Genomic DNA, 10,473 nt, shown 5'->3' on the forward strand with positions numbered 1-10,473 from the left:
CTAGCAGGGCCCCATGTGCTCACAGGGAGGTGTGCTAGCAGGGCCCCGTGCTCCTTATCCCAACTCATTATACAGAACAGTAAACAAGTGAGCTGCAGGCAGGCTTTTATAGCTGCTTCATCTAGAATGTTCTGAAACACAACTGGCCTCCTCCACTCACCTACCCCCCCCCCAAAGTTTGTAGCACTGTAGACTACCATGGTGGCCAGAATAGTCTGGCGACAGTGAATTTACCCCAAATGTCAACCTAGTAAGAAGGGACATAGCATCTTGCTGTTTTTATGAAAATACCTGTAGCCTTGCAGACACTCTGATAGTATCTCATGGGCTACAAAGTTTCCCCAGACTCACCATGAGAGCCACTGCTTCCAGAAACATGTGACATTGTATTACGTGTCCCATTTTAAGGTGACTGCTATGCGCTAAGACATTCATGCACCAAGCCTTTGTGCACAGCTGTAAAGGCCACCTCTCCTACAAAAAGAAAACTATCACTAAAGAGCAGTGTATTCCAGTGGTTAGATTAGATGTGTAACGGATTCTTTATTTAAGGTCAGTTAGGGTAATCTTCGTGCTTTTGTTTATCCCATTGGTAAGTCTCTGGGAAGTTCCGAGGATGAACAGTGTTGAATATATAGCAGATGAGGAAGCTAACACTTGCACCCCTCCTAGCTAGCTCCCCTTCATCTGATGGGCAGTATAGCTCAGCTGATGCAGAAGAGACCCATTTAAGATCAGTAGGGTTCCTTCCTGCTCCAGGCCAGGGCTGGCAAGGTACTCATGCCAACAGTATGTGCGAGATGTGTCTAGAGAACAGCAGGCCCACAGGCTGTGTGGCAGGACTGGGGTCTCACCTCTTCTACAATGCCTGGAGATTCCTAGCACAGAGCAGGAGATGCCATTTCTCCATTCTTGCATAGTTTAGCTGGCAGAAGTGCAGAGCAGGCTTGAACCCTACACCTGACTGGTCTCGGCCCTGTGGTTAGTGACTGTGTGGCTCTTCTGTCTGAGGGCAGACCTAGGTCTACAGGCAGGGGTGGGGGGCAGCAGACAGCTGTGTCCTGAGCCCTGGGAACTGGAGACCTTTCCACATCTGTTTGCCTGGTTGGGGGTGGGAGGAAATCACCAAAACCTTCAAACATGGGGCCAGAGCTGGGAAACAAAGGGAAGGCCTTAAGTGGCCAGTGACCTTGGGTCATAGGAGCACCCCACGGACCTCCTCCCTCCACTTCCCTCCTTTCAGGTCTGCTGGCATCCAGTCTTTTCATCTTCCTCCAGGTCAACAGGATCAAGTTGATGCAAGAGGACCAGAGAGTTTATCAAATGGGGCTAGAAGCAGGTGTGTGAGGGTACCCTTCCCACTAAAAGTCACGTGAACCAAATGAGCAGTGTACGGAAGCCTGCATCCCACACTCACTGAATTTCCTCCCCTTCTTCCTCTTCCTTCTCCCTCTTTTTCTGATTTGGAACCCTGTGAGAACACTGGAAACCAGTCACCAAAGCAAACCATTAGCAGACTTAAGGGCATAAGGAAAGATTCAGAGGGTGTGCATCTTATACTAAGAGCCCAGGAACCAGCATTCAGAGCCATCCAGAAGCTTCCGTGGAAAGTCACCACCGTATGGTATGCTAGAACTATGGGTGTGCCCACGCCTTGTCCCACCTTCATAAGCATGGTGACATGGTGGCTTGGACGGATAGTAGTGAGACTATTTACACCATAGATATTGGCAGACTACAAATCAGACTCCCACACTCGCTGATTGCCATGCATTTACCAACCTACCAGTGCCTCCGCCGTAGCAAGTATCTGTCTCTCCATATGTAATTCTCAGAGGGGTTACACTGGAATTCTAGGGAGACAAGACAGGATGGGAGTGTTGTTATTTAACATGTAGATTTCCTGGCCATCCAGAACTGAGGAGGTCTGTTTCTCTGGAGGCAGAGCCTGTAGGAAAGCTCTTTTAGCAAACCCTTAAGGCTATTAATAAATTCAATAAAATTTGAGACTTCAGGCTTAGGGAGTGGGAGAGGAGAGTGGGTGTGCATCTGGTTCTTGGCATCTGGAATAAACAGCTGGCGTCCGTCCCAGTTGGCTTGAGAACCGGCAGCTGTTTTACCTCGAGATATAACTTCGTGACAGGAAAAAGAGGTGGGAATTCTGGGTTTCCAGCTACTCACTGACAACACAATTGGCTCTGCATTGGATCTCAGGATGTCTCCACTTTGCAGCCTTGGGATTTTGACCCAAGTCAGCATAAACACATGCCCAGATAGACATATGCCCCATCAAGGAGAAAGTCCTCACAGTTTGACCCTGCAGTGCAGCCAGTATAGCACGGGACCCCTCGGCCAGCTCAACACCAGACTGCTCAGGACAGTGGTCCTTTCTGAAGTGTACTGGTAGAATCAAGAACATTTATAAACAGGAATGGTTTTCAAACCAAAGACCTGTTGACTACCTTCCATTGAGCCAGGAAGAGAAGATAAGTTAAGACAGAAAGAGATAAGGATGAAGAATGGGCAGTGAGGGCGTGGCAAGATGGCTCAGTCAGTAAGAGTGCTTTTTTCCAAGCCCAAAGAACCAAATCCCCAGATCCACATGGTTGGAAGAGAGAACAGTCTGTGGCACATACATTCAAACATGTACATATATGTACACATATACTCACGCACACACACACACATACACACTAAACAAAAATTTAAAAAGAAAAAGAGAAGAAATAAACCTCTCCCCAGTTGTGAAACAGAAAGTGTGCAGGGAGCCAAGCTCAGCTTTAGATTGGCTTGTGTACCCACCTGACGGGGCAGTTCAGACTCATTTTTTTTTCCTGAAAGCTCAACTATGTTTTGAAACAGTCTTGGGGGGGGGGTAGATAGCAATGAGAGAACAAAGACAGACTGGCACATGGAGGAGCTGGGATTTGGACCGATAGCTTTTGTGACTGAAGGGTAATATGCTCCCCCCAACCCCCAAGCTTAATGCAGTATTTTTTCTGCATGTGCTGGGAGCCCAGGAGGGTTCTGTCTAGGCCATCGAGGCAATAGTGACAGACATAGGAGCTCAGATGAATTCTTAGGCTCTCAGAGCCGCCTATATCCAATGCAAATTCAGAAACATAGTCCAAAACCACATGTAAAACTTTCATGGCTGTAGGATATTAAATTGTAAACTATTAGATTACTGGCTATTAGATTATGTGCTGGAGTGGATAACTGAGAGTCAACCATGTCTGTGAATACACTGTAGGCACGCCCTGTTTCAGGCATTTGAGCTTGCAACTAGTTCATGATTGTGCCTGGTGTGTTTATCCTAACAATTCAGGGCTGTTATTAAACACGAAACTTCATCAAATACAAGGCAGACAAAGCCAAATGGCCCCACTTGAGAAAAACAAGATGTGATTTCAAGTGTTTTTTTTCAGGCTCTCTTTGTGCCCAGAAACTCTTCCCCACTACAGGAACTGTCTCTGTTTTGAAATCATGGATTCAGAGCTGAGAATATAGCTTGTGGTAGAACATTTGCCTAATGTGATCTAGGTCCTGGGTTCAATTCCCAGTACCATAACCACAGAGAGAGTCAGGGGAGGGAAGGAGGGAGACAGATAGTCAAAGAAAGAAGTCATTCAGTCAGCAAATATACGGAAAGGACCTACTAGATCCGTATTCAATCACTCAGATCTGCATAAACAAAATAAGGAAAGTTCACAGGCAAACAGTCATCTGTGTTAAAGAAGAAAGGACAGAGAAACTTGGCCTCATTCACATGAACTTTAGTTTATCTAGAAATAGATATGAGACAAATACACAGATAAGTGTGTGCCTGTGCATTGTCTTTAGGTCTATGGAAGGCAAATGTGCAGCCTGGAAAGGCCGTCTGCTCAGAGGGAGTTTCCTCCGAGGCCCTGCTGTGCTGTGGGGTTTGATTGGTTTCAATGACCTGGAGTCAAGGTTAGAGGACATTGAGAGTTCTGAGGAGGACATTGCAAAGGGAAGGGACAGCAGCACATCGGGGACAGCAGCCTTCCACCTGGATGAGATCATTCGGGACGGCAAGTGAGAGCCAGGCTGAGACTGAGGTATCTCCCTGGATCACCCAGGGCCCTAGAATACACTTGAGTCCTGTCTTCTGTCTTCTCATAAGCCCGGCCAGCAATTTTGGGGTCTCAGAATTTGAACAGATGACCTTTTTCTTCCTTCTTCAGTTTCTAACTCAACCCAAACCCACTGCTTCTCAGTGCTTCTAAGCAGGGAGGTGCTAAGGGAACAGGGCTAGTTCATGTTTCTTGAGATGTCCAGGGGACCAGAGGCAGTAGGAAGACTCTCCAATCTGGAGTCACAGGCAACTTCAGGTGTTTAAGACAATTTCCTTGGGAGGGAAGACACTTCAGACTGGGGCTAGTATCCTGTCCCTTCCTGCTTCCTACTGTTTCACAGGGGCTCTGTTCAGACTGGCTCCTTTGGCAGCAGAAGCCCTGCCCTGAGAATGAATGTTAGCTAACATGTATTGAGCATTTGGTAGATACAGATCTCAAACAGGCACTTCACGTGGGCTAACCTCATGTGGACCTCACATACTCTCTGAGGTTGGGTCAGCTACTGCTCCCATTTCGTGAGTTCCTGTGAGTCAGCTGATCAGTTAAACAAGGTCCTCTGGGTCCACATATGGATCATAAGAGGAGTAATCCAGAGACTCTCCACATTTGGGTTTGCTGTTTTGAATGCACAAAATGAATCCTTATTCTGGTTCTTTGAGGTGGGTCTTAGCCTCACTACATTGAGTTCTGTTCTGAAGTTGGGCAGCCTAGGTCGAACATGTGGTTATTAATTTCAAACAAGAAGGGAGTTATGTGTGGGGTCAGTTCCTGTCTCTTGAGAGAAAACAAAATAAAAAAGCAAATCCCAAACTTCCAGGGTGGAGTTGAAGTCATAGTCTCTTCAGACCAAACCTCTCAGGCAGTCTCAAGGAGACAGAAGAAGAGTATAGACAACTCCTCTAACATTTCTGAGAGGATTCTTCTCTCTCAGAAGCAGAACCTTACTGAAGCTCTGTAATCCTCCTTGTAGCTTGGAGGCCCGGCCACCCGCTGTAAAGCAACCCGGAGCCATGTGATTTGCAGCATGTCCCGGCTTGCGTATGGAAGACAGTAATTACCTCCAATTCCAGTTAGGAAAGCTGAACCCTGCCTTTTTCGTGCCTCAAACAATTATTGAAGTGCCTTTTGAAGCACTGGACAGAAGAGAAAAGCAAAACAAACCAGAGCCAATTAGAGCCTGGGATTTGAGGGTGGCTTAGAACGGTGCAGCGGAACTTGGGAGGAACTGTGGGAGAGGGTCAGAGGTTACCTCAAAACTCCAGCTGCCAGCCAACTTTGCCTGTGCCAAAAGAGCCATTACTTTGCCTTTAGAATCAAGGCCCTCGCCCTGCCTGGGGAATGTTTTGCAGGAACAGCCTCTGCATGGCTGTTGAAGAAGTCTCCCTGATTAGATAAGGTCTGGAATGTGTTTGATGTTGTGCAAAACAGACTCTGACAGCTTTCCTAGCTGGATGTCCAAGGCTTTTCCTCAGCAGAGACTGGTGTAAGAGCCGAACTCACAGAGAGCTCTCACGCAGGGGTGCACCTTGGAGGAGTCTGTGAATGTGTGTGCCACTGAGAGCCAAGGTCTTCAGGCTCGGGAACTCTTCTGCCAGGAGGCAGCCTGAGTAACCATTGGTGCCAGTGGAACCAGGACACCCTACGGGAAGTTTACAAAGTGGCTTTGGGGTTGCAAGGGATCTGGGGGAAGTACTTCTTTATGAAACTGAAGGACAGCCCTAGTCAAAGCTGTGACAGTGCGGACCGGTGAGTTGGAGCATGAAGGTTTGATAATCAGGGTAGAGAGGTCTTGACCAGGATTGCCTGGGAGGCATTTTGGGTTAATAAATTCAGATTGTCTGTCAGGGCAAGGTGGTGCCATCCAGGAAGTTCCAGCTTGAGTTTGGGTTAGGATCTGGGCAAACACTAGGTACCAAATAGCTCACAGAAAAACCACTCTGCCAAGTGTCTCTAATTCAGCCTGTGCAGACAAGCTTTATTTTGTCCTTGACATTGGTGTCAAGCTCTCTGTTTGCCTGTCATCTACCCATTTCCTATGCCTTCGTGTCTGCCCTCTACCGTAAGAAACGGCCCTTGAAGGCGTAACATTACTATAGAAAGAACAAGAAGACACATTGCTTTAAACTGTGTTTTCTCGGGTGGTATAAATGCAACACTCTAGTGGCATCTAAAGCTGGCTCTGCCCAGCACGGTGGCAAATGCTTTTAATCTCAGTGCTTGAGGGCAGAGGCAGGTGGATCTCTGTGAGTTCAAGGCCAGTCTGGTCTACAAAGTAGGTTCTGGGCCAGCCAAGGCTAAATAGTGAGCCCCTGTCTCAGTCCTAAATTCAAGAAAACAAACAAAAACAACAAGAAAATAGGCTTGTTCTGTGGTTGAGAGAGGAGGTTTCAGATAAGAATGGCAGCTAAGATGTTCACGGCTTTACTCTCCTTGGGTTGTTGCCTAGTGCACCCTCTGCTCCCTCCAGCCCTGTATTGGGAGTGCTGTCATTAGCCTGTTGCAGATGGGAGGGAGACAGAGAAAGGTCAACAACCTGGCCAGGGACACATGGAGTGAGGGGTCCACAGAGAGCAGCTGTCATGATCCGGAAGGGACTTAGACATACCAAAGTTCTAAAATATGCTTTGGTTTTAAAATTAAACCCTTTAAGGCTCCCACAGAGCAACAGCAAGAGATGACCAAAGCAGAATAGAAAGAAAAATATATGTACCCCCATAAGCCCTGACTGAGATGAAGCAGGGGCCTCCTCACAGGGATGTGTCAGGATGAAGGGAGAGGATTGAGAGGATACACTGCTCCGGGTTGTATGTAAATGGGCCCACAGGCTAAAGCTGGCTTTAAGTAGAATTCCTAATGGATCCAAGACACACAGTTTAGAGAATGTTCTAGATTTTAGAACTGCATAAACTGCAGAGAACATTCATCTTTTCATCTGTTTCACGTGGTCATTGTTGGGGGGGGGGGGGTCCAGATTCTGTCAGCCAGGTCACACATAAGGCCCTTCTTTGCTAGGTCTTAATGAGGACCAAACACATTGCAGCTCTAGTCTTGGGGGTGTTCCCAGTTTTTCAAGATACAAATGCAAAGACTAGGGCTGTCTTCAGCAGGGCAGCGTGCACCTACCGAAGCATGAGGCCTGGGTTTGGTCTCCAAAACACATAGAAAAAAGATAAAGATGACAAAGGCAACAGCAATGGCGACAGGAGGAGAAGGGTGTGTCTATAGCTCTTTGGAACAAATCATGTGCCAGGTATGGTAACACACCTGTGATACCAGCACTTGGATACTGAGGCAGGAAAATGATGAGTTGCCTACAGTGAGACACTGTCTGAAACTTGCTTCCCAAGTGTTTTCTCTGAAACAAGTTCCCAATATTCCTAGCAGAGGCTACCCCTTACTTAGCCTATTCTCGGCTAGACCAAGAGTACCATAAAAGGGATGTGGTGGATTGAATATGCTTGGCCCAAGGGAAGTAGCACTATTAGGAGGTGTGGCCTTGTTGGAGGAGGTGTGGCCTTGTTGGAGGAGGTGTGGCACTGTGGAGGTGGGGCTTTGAGATCTCATAGTCCCGCCAGCATGATCTAGATCTCCTTCCTTGCTGCCTTCAGATCAAGATGTAGAACTCTTGGCTCTTCCAGCACCATGTCTGCCTGCATGATGCCATGCTTCCCACCATGATGATAATGGACTAAACCTCTGAACCTGTAAGCCAGCCCTAGTTAAATGTTGCCCTTATAAGAGTTGTCTTAGCCATGGTGCTCTTCACAGCAATGAAACCTTAACTAAGATAAGGGAGTCTTGGCTTTTCCACTTGAGGCCTGTGCTAGGCAGAGTAATGGCTGCCTAATGATGTCACCACCCTAATCCATACATATGTCATGTAACGAGAGAGAATCAGAATCACGGTAGATTCAAGCTAGTGGACTTGAGAATGCAGAGATGATCCTGGATTGCATAAGTGCTTCACTAGCCACAGAAGAGAATCCGGCATTAGGAGAAATACTCAATGAGGCCTCTCTGTAGTATAATCACCATCCCCAATGGCATCACAATGAGTCGTTCACATTCACCCCAAATACCAAACAATGATGGGCAGCACAGGAACTTTCTCCCCTTCCTGGAAGTCAGCCGTGATTTCTACAGAGTCAGCAAGGCTGAAGTGTGGCATGGCAGGCATCAGTCTCTAAGAGGAGCCCCTTTGGATCTGACAGGCCATCTGATGGAGGATACTTTCTTTGGATTTGTGGTTTCTCCCATCCCATCCCATCTGTCACATGAACTTTCAAGCTGTTAAGAAACTAGAATGTGGGGCTAGAGAGATGGCTCAGTGGTTGAGAACACTTTATTGCTCTTGCAAACGACTCGAGTACAATTCCCAGCACACACAGGGTGGTTTACAACCAGAACTCCAGTTCTAGGGAATCCAGCAACACCTTCTGACCTCCAAGGGCACCAGCCAGCATGTGGTACACATGCGTAAATGCAGGCAAAACTCATATACATAAAATAAAATATACATATATAATAAAGTACTCATATACATAAAATTAAAAAAAATTTTAAACCCTAGAATTCCTGGACTCAGACTCTTACAAGGTCTGTAACATTGGGAACATTATTTAGGACTGGGGATACAGCTCGGTGTCTAGCAAGTATGAGGTCCAAGATTCAATTCTTAGTACTGAAAAAGAGAGAAAGAATATCATCTAACTTCAAGCCTCAGTTTTCTCACCTGTATAATGGGCAGAATATATGAGTCACTGTAGCCAGGTATAGAGAAGGATGTAACACGCGTTCAGCACTTTATGTATTTCCTTTTGTTGCTGTCGGTTCTTCATCCTTGATATTTGTTTGCCGGCTTATCGGTTTGCTTTGACACAGAGTCCTAATGTGTAGCCCTAGACTCAAACTCATGAGTCTTCTGCCTCATCCTCCGGAGTGCTGGGGCCACAAGCATGAGTCACTACAGCCAGCTGCCATTTGGTGCATCAGAAAGGCCATCTTCACGCTTTGCTGTGAATGGTATCACCAGTGCTGGAGAGGAAGGAAGTGCTGTTCCTTACAGCGTGGAAGCCTGGGTGTCTAAGTCTGCCTGGAAAACTTTTTTTTCCCACGCATGCCTTCAGGAAATAGGCCCTGCTGTGCCACCGCCAGTGGAGTGATTATCGGGAAGGCAAAGCCTGTGTTTAGAGTTACGCAATGAAGAGAGGGCATTTCGGTCGCTGACTCACCCACTGGCACACCAGCTCGACCTATCCCAGCTGCGGCAGAGTGCCTCGCTCGCTCGGCAAACGTTCACCTTGGATCAATCTCACTACGGGGCCAACCAAGAGCCCGTGTCAGTTAGACTACTTGACTCCTCAGGACTTAGCTCATAGGGCCCCCAAGGAGCAAAGGACAGGGGGAAAGACTCTTACTTTCAGCCCAGGGTGGCCCTGACTCCTGGGTAATTTGCTGGTGTTAGACTATTCGCAACAGGCTTGTCCCTTTAGGGGGTGGCAACCAGTGTTCCCCAACAACTTTGTGGCCTGGATCTGCCCAAGGAAGTGGCTCTTTCAGTGACTGCTCGAGAGCTGCTCAGGATGCTTCAGTCATGACTTGTGCATGAGAGGCGTTTCAGCACGAATCAGAGTGCCCGGGAGAGAAGAAAACCGTGTCTGCACAAAGTTCCAATTATAAACCACAGTCTGAGCAACAACAACAAAATTCGACACCCTCTCTGGCACTGTTGGGACTGAGAACAACAGAACCGAGTGTTGTGACCTTCTTGTAATTTGATCCCCATGGAAAAGAAAAGTTTGGATTAAATTATCAATGCCAAAACCCACGTAGGTATCTACGAGCTAACCTGCAGTCTAGGTAGTTTAGTTTCCTGGCTTCTTGCATGTGGAGAAGGTAGGAAGGCGAGAAGAGCTGGGGCAGAAAGAGCTCCTTCCTTCTCTGTACTGGCTGGCTGGGGCTCCTGACTGGGCTCATCCCACATCGGACACTCCTGTTCCCAGGGGTCACAGCCGGCTGGAGGGAGTCTGTCTCTGAGTAACTGAACATCTGCTGAAGTGAATGTGCTACAGACACACCCAAACTTGTGGGTTTGCTCTTCCTTTAGTGCTGTGTGATTTAGACAAATTATATAACTCTGTACACAGGGAAGGCATCCTCTCGCGTATTGGAAAAGACACAAACTTTTTATGAAGCGAGACAATTACCTCACAGGGCCATCTATGGGTAGTGGCTGGCTGGTTTTATCATAAATAAAAATGACTTGAGTCAAAGATCGCAAGCTTATAGAATCATCCAGATAGAAAGAATATAGTAAGAAATGAGCTAATATAAGTTTACGTTAAAAATGGAAGTTAGCCGGGTGGTGGTGGTG

At 47.2% G+C, this 10,473-nt stretch overlaps 1 long non-coding RNA gene across 1 annotated transcript in view; it reads right to left on the reverse strand.

Annotated features, from left to right (window-relative positions):
• The window catches only part of LOC114608128, a 23,644-nt gene extending 14,386 nt beyond the window's left edge, over positions 1-9,258 (reverse strand). The window contains exons 1-2 of the long non-coding RNA XR_003709306.1: positions 8,833-9,258; positions 1,787-1,853 (exon numbers count right to left, since the gene is read on the reverse strand). This is a non-coding gene — a long non-coding RNA (uncharacterized LOC114608128). The remainder of the gene's footprint in view (positions 1-1,786; positions 1,854-8,832) is intronic.
• Positions 9,259-10,473: the final 1,215 nt, after the last annotated feature.

The sequence above is a fragment of the Grammomys surdaster genome, unplaced genomic scaffold (genome assembly GCF_004785775.1).
Source record: "Grammomys surdaster isolate TR1022 unplaced genomic scaffold, NIH_TR_1.0 127, whole genome shotgun sequence".
Lineage (NCBI taxonomy): Eukaryota > Metazoa > Chordata > Mammalia > Rodentia > Muridae > Grammomys > Grammomys surdaster.